The sequence below is a fragment of the Sinocyclocheilus grahami genome, unplaced genomic scaffold, assembly GCF_001515645.1.
Source record: "Sinocyclocheilus grahami isolate Dianchi unplaced genomic scaffold, SAMN03320097.WGS_v1.1 scaffold130.1, whole genome shotgun sequence".
Lineage (NCBI taxonomy): Eukaryota > Metazoa > Chordata > Actinopteri > Cypriniformes > Cyprinidae > Sinocyclocheilus > Sinocyclocheilus grahami.
The window spans coordinates 1,422,972-1,439,889 of NW_015505309.1; the positions used below are offsets into that span (position 1 = coordinate 1,422,972).

A 16,918-nucleotide genomic window follows, 5' to 3' on the forward strand; every position below is an offset into this window, starting at 1 on the left:
GCACCTTTTTACAAAGGTGTGTTTGAACTAAGAATCTGATGTTTCCCTCAGGTGTAGATTTGCTGAATATGCAAATGGTTCCATAACTTCATTCCTTATTTCCTCTTTACTGCTTAAGCTTTAACCCTTTCCTATACCAACTGTATGCGTGTGTGTGTGTGTGTATGTGTATGTTAGACCAGTTTAAGTGTTTATGTGTATGTTAGACCAGTTTAAGTGTTTATGTGTATGTTAGACCAGTTTAAGTGTTTATGTGTATGTTAGACCAGTTTAAGTGTTTATGTGTATGTTAGACCAGTTTAAGTGTTTATGTAGTATGTTGGACTAGTTTAAGTGTTTATGTAGTTAATAAAGTCTTACTTGTATCACACTTGATGTTGTTCATTGTTTGCTCATAACTGGAGTCACTTAATCATGCAGATTTATGCTACAAGCTCTGTGTAGAGTTGTACAGTAAGAAGTTATTTCCTTTAACCAGGAAATTAACGTTCTTAGAATTGACAGACAGTTGACCCTGAGAGGTCAGCTAAATATCTACAGCGGATCTAAATATTTATAATTAATTATAACTAGTTATGATTAATTATTCATGTTTCCCCATGAGCTGATTCGCTACACAATATTTACACTCAAGCTCGCAGGCGGCTATGGTAAGGGGCATGACATTTCCCGACCAGGCGCCAAGTGCTGCCAATCACAGCACACACTGGCCCAGCAAACCAATCACAGCACATTTCGTATTTCAGAAGGTGGACCTTCGTTTGATACAGGAACTATTCGAGCCGTTCATGCCAGACTGGGGAGAGAGGTGTTGTAATAATGTAAAATATGTGAAAAATAATGTGTTTTTCGAACAACCTAGTATGAGAGCCTGTTATAGTACACCCCCAAAACAAAATCAAGACTTTGTAAAAGAGCATAATAGGACCCCTTTAAAGAGAATAACTGAACACAAGTTCACAAATAAAATATATTGTTTAAACTGTTACTGCTTTGAGTTATTATTTTGGAATAAATGTAAAATGCTTAAAAACACTAACTTGATGTGATTTATACATGGCTTTAATAAATAGAATATTGATTACATTGTTAATGTAAAAAAATAAAACAGTTGTTTTTTTTTCTTTTCTTTTTCTGACACTGTATGTAATGTTTATTTAGCAAAGAAAATGTAACTGGGACATACATTTACATAAATAAGAACACCATTTCAGAACACCACTGCATACCACACACACACACACACACACACAGAGAGAGAGATAGAGAGAGAGAGAATGGCATTTTAGTCTGTGTCTTCAGTAAATCATTGTAAAAATTTATGATAGTCATTATTTTTTGCTCAGAAAAATATAAAAATAAACAGGTCACATTCTAATGTACGTGGGGGAAAAATTTAAGCTGGATCAAACTTTTGTTTTAATGCTTAAAACCCTTTTTCTCACACAGACACAGACACACACACATTCAAAAATGATTCACAACAAGACACCATTTGCACCTATCTCAGAACTTTAAAAAAATCCTTTACTATGTGGCTTCATTTAGTCTTGCAAAATCCGCTAAACCAGTCAAGAGTGTCTGTGCTAGATATACTTAGCACAAACTTTAAAAAAATGTAACTGGGACATACATTTACATAAATAAGAACACCATTTCAGAACACCACTGCATACCACACACACACACACACACACACAGAGAGAGAGATAGAGAGAGAGAGAATGGCATTTTAGTCTGTGTCTTCAGTAAATCATTGTAAAAATTTATGATAGTCATTATTTTTTGCTCAGAAAAATATAAAAATAAACAGGTCACATTCTAATGTACGTGGGGGGAAAATTTAAGCTGGATCAAACTTTTGTTTTAATGCTTAAAACCCTTTTTCTCACACAGACACAGACACAGACACACACACATTCAAAAATGATTCACAACAAGACACCATTTGCACCTATCTCAGAACTTAAAAAAAATCCTTTACTATGTGGCTTCATTTAGTCTTGCAAAATCCGCTAAACCAGTCAAGAGTGTCTGTGCTAGATATACTTAGCACAAACTTTAAAGTTTAACAGTCAATTATAAATGAACTAAAAGTAACATACAACAAAGAGAATGCTACAGCAGCAGGCTGACTCTAGGGTTATCTAAGCGAGCCGCAGAAATCTTAATTACAAGTTAGCGTCACCGCTATGCTTTAGCTGCGTGTGGGTAATTCTATTAGGAGATCTTGCACAGACGGCTCATGTCGCCTTTGAAAACATACTTGGCTTTTTCATGTCTTCATTATGTTTCATCAACTGCAGATCATCCCCAGATCAATGACTTGTTTGTGATGTGGCGTGATGTTTTGTGGAGGGAAATTGTGTTTCTGAGGGGGGTTGAAGGCGAAGTAGCTCGCGGCTAACACACGCTAGCTTCAGTCTGGGATGGGGTCTGAGTCATCGCCCTGTCACAATGAGACATAAATTGGAGGGAAACAGTAGCACAACACTGCAAATGGCTAATAATGATGACTGTAGCTTATGTTTTCCTGCTTAATATACACAAATTTTCCTGAGTGAGGCTAAATGTTTAATAGAATAAAGAACATTTAATACATATTCACTTCACAAGCCGTTCTGAACAACCAGGTCAGCCTGTATGCACTTTGTATGCATGTGACAATCAGCAAATGTACACTTGCATGTGTGTGCAAACCCGGTTTGGCCCTAATCTCCCGTGCAGTACATGAAGTAGAGATTTGTAGTCGCACATGCAATATGTCAGTTGTCACAGCCGTGAATGCGACAGCAGCATGAACGCAAAGTGCTCATCAGGCCAGCGCATCTCCTGCAGACACTCTGATGCTTGTCAGGTACAGGTGATTTTAATTACAGCCATTATTTACACAGCTGAAACAAAGTGGTGAGGTGGCACTGAACCAGGCTGTCAGGCAGCCACACACTCACACTGGCTGGAGAAAGCTCATTTCCTTGCCTTTCTCGTCTTCCTCTCCTCCATCCAGCCCACCCCCCATCATGGTCTTCTATTTCTCCCCCTGTCTCTTTCTCTCTCCATCTCCCTGCCCTCCTCCCATTCTGGGTGAAAGGAACATTAATCACGCATCATGTTTAACCTTGGAATCATGTCATTTACTGTTAGCACAGCTGTCTACACTGTATCATATGAAGTTAGCCTAATATATATTATGACTATATTTATTTATTACACGGCTCACTGGAATACTTCATTCTGATTGGTCAGTTGCAGAATTCTGCTGTTAAATAATTTATAAAAGGACAGTTAAACTGTATAATTGACTGCTTTTGTCCCAGGCATCTGATTTCCTACATGGCTGTGCTAGTTTCATGACAGCACTCTTGCTGTCTATTTCTCCTCACATAATAACATAATTTCAAGTCAAATCAATATTCCATGTCCATTTATTTATTTATACAGTAGCTGTATAATAAGAGAAGTAATGTAACGTGATCCGATATTGCAAAATAAACCACTTTATGATGATACAAAACCAGACCACCCAGTTTATTTTGTGATAAAATCATGGTGAATGTATCTATATCCAATAAATCTATCTATCTATCTATCTATCTATCTATCTATAAATGATTTTATATTCATAATTCAACTTGCCAATATAATATTATACAAATTATATATATATATATATATATATATATATATATATATATATATATATATATATATATATATATATATATATATATATATATATATATATATATATATATATATATATATATATATATATATACACAAGTATATCAGTACAATTATATTTTCGTAATATATGTAATTCAATTTCTTATAATAAAATAATTATACAGACAATGGAAAATTTATTTAAAAAATATTTGGAAAAAAAATATATTTTTATTATCATAACAATCTAGAAAAAAAATAAATCCCAGATATAACATTTCTGGACCACACTGTATATTTTAAAGTCTCCATCTTTTCCCTCTCATTTAAAACCACTGGATTGAAATCATCCTCAGCTTTCAGGCCAGCTGCAAAATTCTTCCTCAGATAGCAGGAGCCATATATTATCTGTGGATCAATGGTGATGAAGGGGGAAGACCATTAATACTGTTTGATCAAAGAGCTGTCCTATTTCTAGTTTGTGTAAAGAAAAAAAATGTGGGAAAAGAGGAAAAAATGATAACAACAGTGGTAACAAGGAGAACAAGGAAAATTGTGTGTGTGTGTGATAGAGAGAGAGAGAGAGAGAGAGAGAGAGAGAGAAACAAAGGCTAAGACTCTGGCAGATGTTGCAGGGTCTCTGATGACTGTGTCATGACAGATGTTGTGAAGCGTAGCTAGGAGAGGTATGACCAGGCCTAATGATTTCTGGAGCGAGCGCACAGGTACACTAAGAGCAGAACTAATCACACACAGATGGACACACACAGAGAGCTGCAGGAGCAGGCCAGGACACACAGATTTCTCTGCCAGCACCGAACTCACAGCCCTCTGGGAAGGCCAGCGAACGAGCTCGGCCTCCAATGGCTTTCTTTAATCATGACAATTAAAGCACATGCAGTTGGAAGCATGTCAGTGATGACCTAAACCGGATGTGACATCGTCAAATATGAAAATAGGATTTACAGATAGGAGATCTGGTTGAACATGTGTCTCCTAATTCATCTCCTTTAAAAGCTAAAAACATTCAAGTTAAAAATACATTAGAATAAGCTAGTTGACTAGTAGATGACTAGTCAAAAATTCTAACTCATCCCTGCACATTCTGTTTCAGTAAAAATGTAAAGCCTTTAAACCGGCACAATTTAATTGCATGCTGTTTCATGTGCAAGATTTATCTGTCCTTATCTGTATTATGGGAGCTGGGGATTAATTGCATTTCATTTTCCCTATATTGGCCAATTTCATGCTTTTGCACAGTTTGAAAATATTTACACTAGTTACAAACAATTAATTAAATGGCTTGTTAGGCAGCCCAGTGATTTTCTGTGCGAGTGCAGAATGGAGGGTTAGCATCACGTGTGTGCATTCACATGTGTCTTCATGAGTGAGCTTGGAGAACTGGCATCTGTCATAATTACGCTCACCGTGTTGACAAGCCTCGCCGTCTAACAAGATACATCCCATTATTGCCAGATGTTTTAAAATTGCCATTATAAATGTTTACACTGTGTAGTAACCCAAGCTATTCGTTTCGACTAGCGACATAAAATACTCCAAAAGCCAGCATAAAAACATTAGTGTCAGCTGCTGTAAAAGTTGTGCTATTAATTTTAGCAGAGGATGCAACGTCTCTGAATATGGCCCATCTGTTATGGCATCAAATGGCCCAAATTACTTTACGAAAACAGTTCCATCAAATTATTTTCATCACCGTTTTCGCCGCAAACGCCAGCCGCTCAAAGTCAGAAGGCTGTATTTCAGCATCATCCATGCACCATCACGTCCGCTCGGTACGCCTGCACAGCTTTGAGTGCATATGTCAACAGTTAAACAGGCCACAAATATGTTTTAGTTCTTTCTCCGGTGTGCTGCTATTGCTGTGCAACGTTAGCACAGCACTGTGGGAATGTGAGGTTAAGAGATGCGGTAAGAAGTTATCACTGTAAATTAAAGGTATGACTGGTGGAAGCCCAAGGGTGTACATGGGGTTATCGGGGGCTTTCACCCATCAGCATCTCCTATCACATATCCGAAGGTTCCTGTGAAGTGTCATAAACTGCCGGGCCAATTTCCAGACTCGCTGTGGCTCCCCGTAAAGCCCCCAGGGCCGTCTGCTTTACTCAAAAGAAGCATTGCTGCTCTCTCCCTCTCTCTAAAGTAAATATATGTGGCTCTTTCTCTTCTCATATCAGGTGTTTTCTCATAGCTGAGCTCAGCCCATGATCATAACCCCCCTCCCATCTCCCACAAACAAGAGGTTGCTGGGAAATGTAGTCCTGTTACTGTGATTTTCTTAAAAGGATAGTTCACCTAAAAATGAACATTTTGTCATTATTTACTTGCCCTCATGTCGTTCCCAACCTGTATGACTTTCTTTATTTGAACACAAAAGGAAATTCTGAAGTACTGCCTTTAAAAGGATGCAAAAGCATCATGAATATATCATAACATTAGTTCAGATTCTATATTACGTCTTCTGAATTAATTCATAGACTTTCCTCAGGGCAGAGGCCATATTGAATTTTACGCAGATGAAAACATGGCTGTGAGTTAAATTGTTACAATAGCATGTACTGTATAAAGATACAACATTTTTTAAAAGACGTTTTGTCAGTTGTTCAATTGGCATATTGTTAAACGACAGTACAATCGATTGAACTATCCCTCACAACCTCTTTTCATAACGGTCAAAAATTAGATATGGCACATGTTTGTAGGAATCAAAGAATTCATTGAGAAAATTCGACTTGTACGATTCATTCACACGCTATTTTACTTTCTATTTAAGTCTTCTGAATTCATTCAATAGACTTGCATGAGGAATAAAGTCAAGTTTAAGTCATTATTCACTGATGATCTCATGATGCTGAACTCAAACAACCAGATAAAATCTGATTCGTGAATCAATCAATCAGTCCAGTTGTGTGAATCAAATCAAATGATTAAATGATTCAACTTATACAAACAATTTGTTCACATGCTATATTAAGTTTCATGTTTTCTTGAATTCATTTAATAGCTTTGCATGATAAATCCAAAAATGTAAGTCATTATCCATTGCTGATCTCACTGGGTCGTTAACATAAACTCAAGGAACCAGGTCAATTCTGATTCGTGAATTAATCATTCAGACCAGTTGTGTGAATTAAATCAAACGATTCATTGATTCAAGATTCAACTCAAACGAATGATTTGTTCACAGATTTCTGCATCAGTACTTCCCACCTGAACTGTCACAAACACCAAAGAGATCTTAAAGTGTATGTTTTCCTCACACAAAGCTATCATGTGACTCCAGAAGACTGTATTTACACTGACCTTTTTATAGTACTTTTATGGAGCTGTCTTATATATTTATGAAGCTCCAGACCCCATTAATTGTAAAAACAACAACTACTATCACTCTTCAAAACATCTCTTTCTGCATTCCATAAAGGAAATAAAGTCATACAGGATTGGAACAACATAAGGGTGAGTAAATGATTACCGAACTTTCATTTTTGGGCAAATTTACAGGCTGGAACGGTGCATCATAAGAACTCAGGTAGATTTGCGGATTTGCTCTGCGGTGGTTGAGCAGGAAAGCCGTGGCTTTAGGAGCTTTGTGTCAGCTGATCCCAGCACTGCACGGGCTCTGTAACACATACCAGGGAAAGCACAGGTCACTGGGCAAACGGGAGAGATGTGTGTGCGTGAATGTGTGTGAGAGACTTGGCCCTTGGCACGTTTTCCTGATGCAGAGTGGGGGTGACAGACAGAGCTGACAGGCCAACCTTTGCACTACGTAATAGACAGACAGAGAAGTGGGAACCACGCTCTGGCACAGGGGAATACAGACAAAAACATGGCCACTATATCACCCACACTCGCCTTTCTGACAAAACATATTAGCGGTGGAGTTCTCAGTGCACACCTCTGCGCTTAAACTCGCTGATGATCTGCATACGCACAGACACACACACTTAGCCTGTGCTAATTGCAGTTTAAATTGTTGTGGTGATTCTAGTGTGTCACTGATATATCTGATGAGTCTGACGCGACTTACTGACAGATCTCTAGAGCGTGCGCGCGACCTGACAAAAACGCATTGATTAATTACAAGCCATCCAAGACAGTTAACTGGAATGGAATGCGAAAACAAGCGGCGAGCAACTTTCGCCGAGCCGCCATCCTACCCTCGTTTAAACCCTCTGAGGATACATCAAACTATTTCTTTCCCTGCGTTTCCAAGGCAACGCTAATATATTAGCTCACCAGTGTTACTGGAAAGCATTTCACTTGACAGTTTTACAAATGATTTAAAAGCCGGCTTAGTATGTGAATCTCATCCACACTACAGTAAATCAGTCTGTGGATAAATCCCTCTCCAGCTGTCATGGAAGGATCGGGGAGGGGAAGAGGCTTCTTTTGCTTGTGGTCTTGCCGGAGAGGATAGTTTGGGTGACATATCTCCAGATTCTTGCTGTTCTCATCCATTGTTCACACTGTAGAAAAAACATGCAGACACTTGGGCCATTTGTTTTCACAAGGCTGAGTACATGCAGTGAGGTCCAAAAGTCTGAAAACAGTAGCTTCTAATTAGACAAATGATATAGTCTGCATAATAATTTGAGGGGGGAAAAACACTGAATTTAAAAAATAGCATGCATTTCAGAATTTCTCAGTACTTATTATGCCCTCCTTTGCTTTAATGACACTTGAGGAACATGAACTCCACAAATAGAATTAGTGCTGAATCTTAAATATTACAGAATCTTAAACATTATATATATATATATATATATATATATATATATATAAAATTTATTTATAAGTCTTCCCCATGATTGTGTAGCCTAGTGAACCAAACTGAGAGACCATTTTGAAGGCTCAGAAAACCTTTGCAGGTGTTTTGAGTTGATTAGCTGATTGGCATGTCACCATATTCTAATTTGCTGAGATAGTGAATTGGTGGGTTTTTGTTAAATGTGAGCCAAAATCATCACAATTAAAAGAACCAAAGACTTAAACTACTTCAGTCTGTGTGCAATGAATTTATTTAATACACGAGTTTCACAATTTGAGTTGAATTACTATATATGACAAATTAAATTAAGAAATGCATTGTGACTAGCTCAGTAATTATGAACTATAAATCTATAGTTACAATACCCCACATATACCCCACACAGCGAGGCAGCTCACTAAATTTCGGAACCGAGCTACAATCTCCCAAAAATGTGGAGGCGAATGCTATTGGAGAGAAGCTCTGCTTCCTGTTCGTATCACAGCATGCGCGTAGCTGCTAATACTCATCTATTCTACAGCACTCTTCCTCTCCGCCCGCCGATGCATGACACCCTCTTACAGAGAAGCGCTCGCTGTTCTCTCTTTGTCTTTTCCCCCCCACCAACTCGTTTTATCTCTTTCTCGCTCTCCACCTCTGTCTCTCCCCTCCCTCCTTCTCGTGTGTTTCCCTGCCCCTCTCCGACTGACCTCACTCTCCCCCAGACGGCGCAGGTTGGTGCTGGCGCACATAACAATTGCAGAGGAGCTTCTAGCACTTACAGTAAATGAAGATCGGGCAGCAGCCCACTGAGATGCATTAGATTAGGTAATTGAGATATGAGTGATGGTGCAGGTCGGCCCCTGCTGCAGAGGTCTTGGAAATAAGCATTTGCCGCATCCAGCGTATTACAGCCTCAGATTATGGAGGGCCCTGATAGAATAATGTCAGCCGAACACAGGGCTAAAATTGAACTGTCAAGAACTATCAAATACACAATAATGTGCTCGGCAAACCCAAGTCATTTCGCCACTCTGAACTAGCTGACAGACTACCGCCGGACCCCATGCATTTCAGAGTGTACTTTGAGAAAACAAGCATCCGATGTGTATTCAATTTGAGAAACTTGAGATGCTAATGATCTTAAGCAGAGCAGCTTCCGTCGCGTCTCCTAACAGGATTTGCGAGGGGAAAACTTAATTGTTTCAACGCAGTTGATTTTCTTTAAACAAATACCTCGTTCCCTGCTGAATCTGCTGTGCTAGCATGCTAAAAGAGTCACCTGTGTATAGATTAATGGTTTTAATTCTGAGTACTGGCGGGGCGTAGCCGCACAAATGTTCATATTTCCATCCGTGCCTCGCTAGCTGTGAAGTTAAATTGATTTAGGCCTTGGCATCTCTTAAACGAAATGCCGTAAATTACTTGGCTTCAGTTCAGCAAGTTTGTCCATCACAGAATAAGACCTAGATAGCCAAAAAAAATAAAAAACACTAAAAAAGAAAAGATGCCTCGCTGCTATGCTGTAGAATGAATAAACTACACTATCTAGCAAATTTTGGTTGTATGGGTGTGTATATCATTGAAAAATTTAAACTATTATTGCACAGTGCTACATATAAAGTTGGATATATATATGACTTTACACACATTCAGTATTATAATTACGTAAAGCTCTCTCTTGCTCTCTCTCTATATATTTTATGAAATCAGTTACATGATTGTTTATAGCATTGTGAATCATAAATTATGTTATCTATATAAAGTTGGATATATATATATGATTTTACCTGTATACATACAGTAAACTCATGTAAAATCATTTTTACAATACAGCAAATCTCAAATGTGATTGTTTATATAGTCTTAAAATGTAAATTATATTACTGTACAGCTCACTATATAAAGCTGTATATATATATATATATATATATATAAATAAGTATATGCAACTTTACTCATATGCATACAGTATACTTACATAAAATTATGTATACTATATTGCAAATCTCAACTGCTTGATTGTTTATACTGTCGTGAAATGTATATTATATTATCTAACTATATTAAAGATATAATAACTATATTATCGCCCAGCTCCAATCTCCTAAATGCGACTATAGCATTAAGCATGAAGATATTAATATAAACATTATTATCGTGACTTCAGCTGGGCTAAGTCAGGGGGCAGAGGTGCTCAGGACTGGAGCTGAAAAATTGTGGCAGTCCTGAAGCAGGCCTTTCCTGAAAGAAATAGAGGAGGGGGGATGCGAGGGAGAGATAGAAAGAGGACAGTGGCCCACTGTCGGTCAAAGAACACAGTGCACTCTTTTTCCACTAACTTTGCCCGACATCAATCACGCAAGCTGGAGGTAGAGTGAGAAGTCAACTCGGCCACAGAGGAAAAATATCTGTAATGACTGACACAGGGGCTTGTGTGTAGACATCGATGCTTTTATGGAGACCAGCTGAGGCAAAAACGTTCATTATGGACTTGTTGACTATTATGTGATTTCTGTTGGAGTTTATTACATTTAGTCCATGAATATGAGCTTTGAAGCCAACTATGTCCTAAAAAAATGCACACACTTTTAACATATGTACTTATTTAAATTTTATAGTCTTTCTCCTCCAAGAAAACAGACCAAAGCATTGGCTACTCAACCTGCACTACACAGATTGTTCCCAGTCTCCCTAATGCTGATGTAGCCAATTAGCAAGTGTGAAGTCATGGATTATTACTGTGACCTAATTTAAGAATAAAAAAAGAATGCTATTTTCTTTAATGTTACAGCCATAAATATTTTTGTATTATTTATTTAGTAATTTAGTCATTTTAACACTTCAACTTATTCAGTTAGTTGCCTTAGCCATGAGTTCAAGTTTTTTAATTCTCATCTAATATTTTTAACCATTTCATAAACCATTTTTTATGGTTTTTGCGAAAAAATTAAATCTAAAGTCAGTCAATCATTTTAAAATGAATTTAATCATATCAACATTGTCATGTAAGGTATTAAAAACAGATATCAATTTTAAGATTTGCTAAAGATTACATTTAAAATTGTTAATACATTATTTGTGTTTTTAAAGATGAACTTGAAGTGTTCGTTGGATGATGGCAAAATATAATTACTAAAAAATAGGGCATGCTCAAATGAATATCCAATACTGACTGATATTGACAAATTAGAAACCCAATGTAGGTCTGACATATCATTGGTGCATCCCTTAAAAACATGTCAACATATGTCAGGAGACAGAAAACTGCTGTTTACACAACAAAATGAGTTAGATTCAGTGTGGCGTGTGCATCCCCATCTCAAAAGTGGTTGTTTTTGGGAGGCATCTTGGCAGGGGCCATTAGATGCTCTGGCATCTCAACCATCCTGGAAGGACAGAGTCGCTGTCACGGGGTGGTAAGAACATGATGTGGAGAGCTAAGCGAAGGTATCCTCAGGACAAAGAGCAACCGCAGTGGGACAATGACTGTGAACAATCCGAGCGTTTTATTCATCCCGCTGTTGTCCTGAGCTGGGGCTATCATGCATAAGCACGCCACCACAAACAAACTGCAGCCTGGGCGCCTCCACTGTTTCAACCTGCAAATTCCTTTGGCTTGTTTTAAAGGGAGAAGCATCCCATTCTGTCAATGTCACCGCGGATATTCCTATATACAATGCAATTGAAGATAAGCCTAATCTTGCACACCCACACGGCATCTTCATTTTTTCCCCTATCAAAGCCGACAGTATGTACAAACCAGAGGATTAGCCACAGACTTCTATCCTTTGGAATAAACTCAAGCACAGTACGTGTAAAGCAAACCTAGCAAGGACAAAACACAAATATTGTTCAATGTATATTTAACATTAATAATACAAAAAATCCAATACTGTGTATGCAAAATATGACAGAACATTTGATATTAAATGTCTACTTAATAATAAACAATTTAAATGCAAAAAAGCCAATAGTGAACTACTTATGCAAAAATAATGCATTCGCCGAATGCTTCCTTCCGTTTCATGCTTTTTCACTACAAAACCAAGGCACAGACATGCTTTCTAATTTGAATAAGATTAGATATACAAGGTATTAGAAGATTCCTGTTGCATAAATACAGGGTTCATAACATCTGCGCTGGTGCACAGTGCCATTTGTGTTTACAAATTGAAGTAAAAGGATTATGGAGGCTTTCTTTACAACACCGAGATCTACAAACAACACACAATTCCATGTAGGAGAAATTTCGTATGTGCAAAATCGTATACTTCCTTACTATATAGTAGGCGAAAAACAGTATGTGAGGCGAGTAGTATGTCCGAATTCATAGTATTCGAAAAACAGCAGGTGAAAAGTATCCTGATGACCTACTTCTTCTTCCCAGATTCTGAAGTGTGCATTCGATGGACACTTTACTATTCCATGAGGCCATGGGAGAGGATTTATGAATGCCAGTGAAATGACGCAACTGGGGCTGGTAGGTCATGTGACAGTAACAACACGGCAGATGTAGTACATCCGAATTTCATTCATACTGCCCATATACATACTATATAGAACATACATTTTTAACGGACATGAAGTAAATTCAAATTCAAAGGTACTAGGTAGTACCTACTCAGACAGTATGTGATTTCGGACGTACCGTTTATTAGCTAATTTCCTTCATGTCATTCATTACATGCTGCCTGTGTAGATGAAAAAACTATATTCAAAGTATGCGTGAAGCTGTTGTGCTTTAAAGGGTCATGAAACCCCCCATTTCAGCACTGGTTATTTCTCATCACAGTTTTAAAAAATGCTAAAAAAGTGGGCGTGGTGCGCAGTGGAGCGGAGGGGGAAGAGGGGAGACAGACAACACACACAGCTTCGCGTTCAGACAGTTTCATTTCTCTCCCATCAAGTTAAAAACACAAATGCACAGCCATTTGCACTTTGCATCGAAAACATACATATGAATGCGCTGTTGCACCTCTGAGAACTTTTAAGGCTTATTCTGTGGCGTTTATATAAGCCTTTTGACGGGTTGTGTCACAGAGCTGTAAAAACGGTTATGCTCACCAAGTGAATGAATCGCGATTGTGCCGAACTCTTATTACAAAGCAAAAACAAACACTCTTCTTCAATCCATGAACGTTTCTCTCAGTTAATGTGCGTAATGTCATCTCACTGTCTGAAATGTCTGTCATAGCAAATCAACATATGCTGTTGTGAATAATTAAGCAAATCGTCTTCTCATAGGATAAGAACACGCAGTCTCATGAATAATTTAATAGACACCAACGCGTCATCGATGTACTATAGTCCATTGCCACATCACAAATTGTGACGTCAACATGATGTAGATTTTAAACCCGGAAGATGAAAATAGCTCAAAAAAGCTGAAAATTAACCAGTTTTCTCCAACAGTTAAAATTATCGGATGCTAACATTGTCTTCTATGATGTGCAACACAAACACCTCTGCTAAAATCTCAGAAAAAGTAGTCTGGGGTTTCATGACCCTTTAAGAACACAGATTAAAAACACAGATACCCTTTTAAAAGCTCATGCAGAACACAAACAAACGTTATAAATAAAAAATGATATTCTTATTATAGAATTTAGACAGTTTTTTTTTTGTCAAAATGCAAATGTTTGATTTAAATTAATTTATTTTCATCACATCAGCTGAAGGCCTTAATTCTGCTCTTTTATTTTAATACTTGGCTTTACGGCGTGTAATTGTATGAATTGCTTTTTTTTTTGCTCCTATTATAAATAATCCATGCATCACACTGCCTGGCTGCCAAGCTGGCATCACTTTCTATTTAATCTTGTGAAACAGTCGCTTTATCTCCTTGTTCAACCTGGGGTTTATCTTTTGTTGTGGCACCGTACTATTGATGTGGAAATGTTTACAAAGCAATATACACTTAACTATTTAGCGAAAGCGAGAGTTCAAGGTATTAATATGATCGTTTTTATCAGCTCCAGCATGCTTCACTCAGTCATTGACTTAATTTTCTTTAATGGCTCCTTGCCGAGAACGTCATGTCTTGTTAACAATGCCGTAGTAAGGAGGCAGCATTTATACGTATCGCCAGGAGAGCAGTTTTTGTTTTGTTGTGAGACTCGGTGCAGAACTATCGACTGTGGTATTCTCCTTTAACTCCCTGTGGGGTTGAGAGCGGAGCCCCCCGTTACATCGGCATGTGCTCCATTATCATTTCAATACGAGTATGACACACCGGTATTCGGCGGAATGCTATGTTTCTATTTCCACTCCACAAACGATAGCAAACGCTGTATGCCCGGTGTGAGGTTTCCCCGACACCCTCCTCCTCCCCCCTCCCTTTGCCCTGCAGCGAGCGAAACAGCAACGCTAGCAACTAGTGTAATGTGTGCCGCGAGGCCCCGGCAGCACAGGACAGGCTAAGACTATAACCAGTTACATAATCGCCACAATAAACACGTTCCGATTGTGCTCAACACACAGCACTTAACTCCCACTGACGATAACAGAGAACGCAGCAACCCTTCGCCAGCTTCCAAGGGAAATAAAAGAGGGAGCGATCTAACTCTACACTTCATTCTCACACTTAAGGGCCATGCATTTTCCAAATGATGAAACATATAATCATTGCGGCCCAGGGATATTTTACAGCCAAAGTACATGGTGTTTGAACAGTCTGGATCTTTGTTAAGTCATGGGGAATAATCAGTTACGCAAAACGGGCACTTGTTTTATTTTTCGAAAGCCTTTTTTTGGTGGGGGGGTAATTTATGAATTAGTGTTGAATTTTATTAAACATATTTATTTGAGAATAAATATAAGTTTCATATTGAACAATGACAGATATAATCATTGCACCTGGGGATATTTTATAGTCAATGTACATGGTGTTTGAACAGTCTGGATCTTTGTTAGGTCATGGGGAATAATCAGATATGCTAAATGGGTACTTGTTTTATTTTCTTTTTTTTTTAATTCATGAATTAGTGTTGACTTATATTAAATATATTAATTTTAAAATTAATACTGTGATTTACTTTTTAATGTGAATCTATTTTAAAAGAAAAAAAAATATGAAAAAATGTCAAACACGCACACACAGCAGCATCACTTTGATTATATATTCTCTTTTCTAATTTCTGTCAAGAGGAGCTGCATTTGAAATGAGAGGACTGGCAGAAATCTGCATGATGTATTCAGCATCTAATGAGTGGCGGGGTGAATTGTAGGCACAGGGCATATGCAGTGCCCTGTGAAATCCCCTCTCCTGCACACTATGATTATTCACCCTCATGTAGCTCTGCACTTCCTCTATTCGGTCAAGCCCACAGGATTTACCAATCCAAAGCTCTGACGGCTCGAGAAAAAGAGGCCTGTCCTCCTCCAGAAGGGCTTCCTGCTTTGAGACGCCCTGGCTCCCTGCACTGCCAGGGCTCAGGCGCACCACAATTGAGGCGCATCCATCTGTGTTCCTTGTAGGTGCTGTGGAGATAACCAATTTTTCAAAGCACAACCAGAACTTGCATAATGCCTCATGCACCCACGTTATGACTCACCAAATTACATAAACAGAATGTGGGGTATTCTCTCTCTCTCTCTCTCTCTCCTTCTTCCTCGCTCGCTCGCTGTTTTTGCTTTTTTCCTGCCATTGTTATTTCTTCCAAAATCATTTTCGACTAAACAAAGCTACTGAAAACAATGTAATGAGGGTATAAAAAGACATGTCAGCTTATGGAGAGGATCATGTTTTCTTTAGGATGATGGGGGGGAGAGATTGTGCACTACAGTGTGGGAGATTAAACCACATACAAAAAGTGGGGAAAATTAATTTAACTTAAATTTTAATCTGAAAATGAGTTCTCGTTTTCAACAGACTTTGTAAAAAAAAAAAAAAAGGTTTACAAAGTTTAACAATATGTAAAATGTCAAATATTGTCCAATTGTCCAATCTATTGTCCAATTAAAACGCAGCCACTGAAACTGAATAATGTTGCTTTTAATCAAATACAAAAAATGTTTTGTATATAAAGAATATTGTTGTATTGTTGTAAAATGTATATAAAAAATATTAAATGACCGTAAATACGTTTAACAAGTGACATAACAGTAACCTACTACCACAAATGATGTTCCACATGAACAGCCAATTAAAACAGTTACTGAATTATATATTCAATATAATTATACCGTATTGTAAAATGTAAAATTTTTACATAAAATGTAAAAATATCATTCAGTGTCCAAACATGACTCTTTTGATTGGAAATGAGTGGACAAGTTTTTATTTACATTTTTTGGGACATATGTTTGCTTATTACATTTTACTCCAGGCCTTTATGCCCCCTAACACACACACAAAAAAAAAAAAAAAAAAAAAAAAAAACGACCACGCACCGGCACTCAACTGGAGTCCTCAGTGAGAAATTCCCTTTCCTTTGTTGGTCAGGCTTAGATGCAGGCATACTCAGATTGAAAATTTCATTA

General features: G+C 37.8%; 1 protein-coding gene across 8 annotated transcripts in view; it reads right to left on the reverse strand.

Annotated features, from left to right (window-relative positions):
* The window catches only part of LOC107590590 (RNA binding fox-1 homolog 1), a 183,623-nt gene that overhangs the window by 71,487 nt on the left and 95,218 nt on the right, over positions 1 to 16,918 (reverse strand). The gene's annotated exons all lie outside the window — the stretch shown is intronic.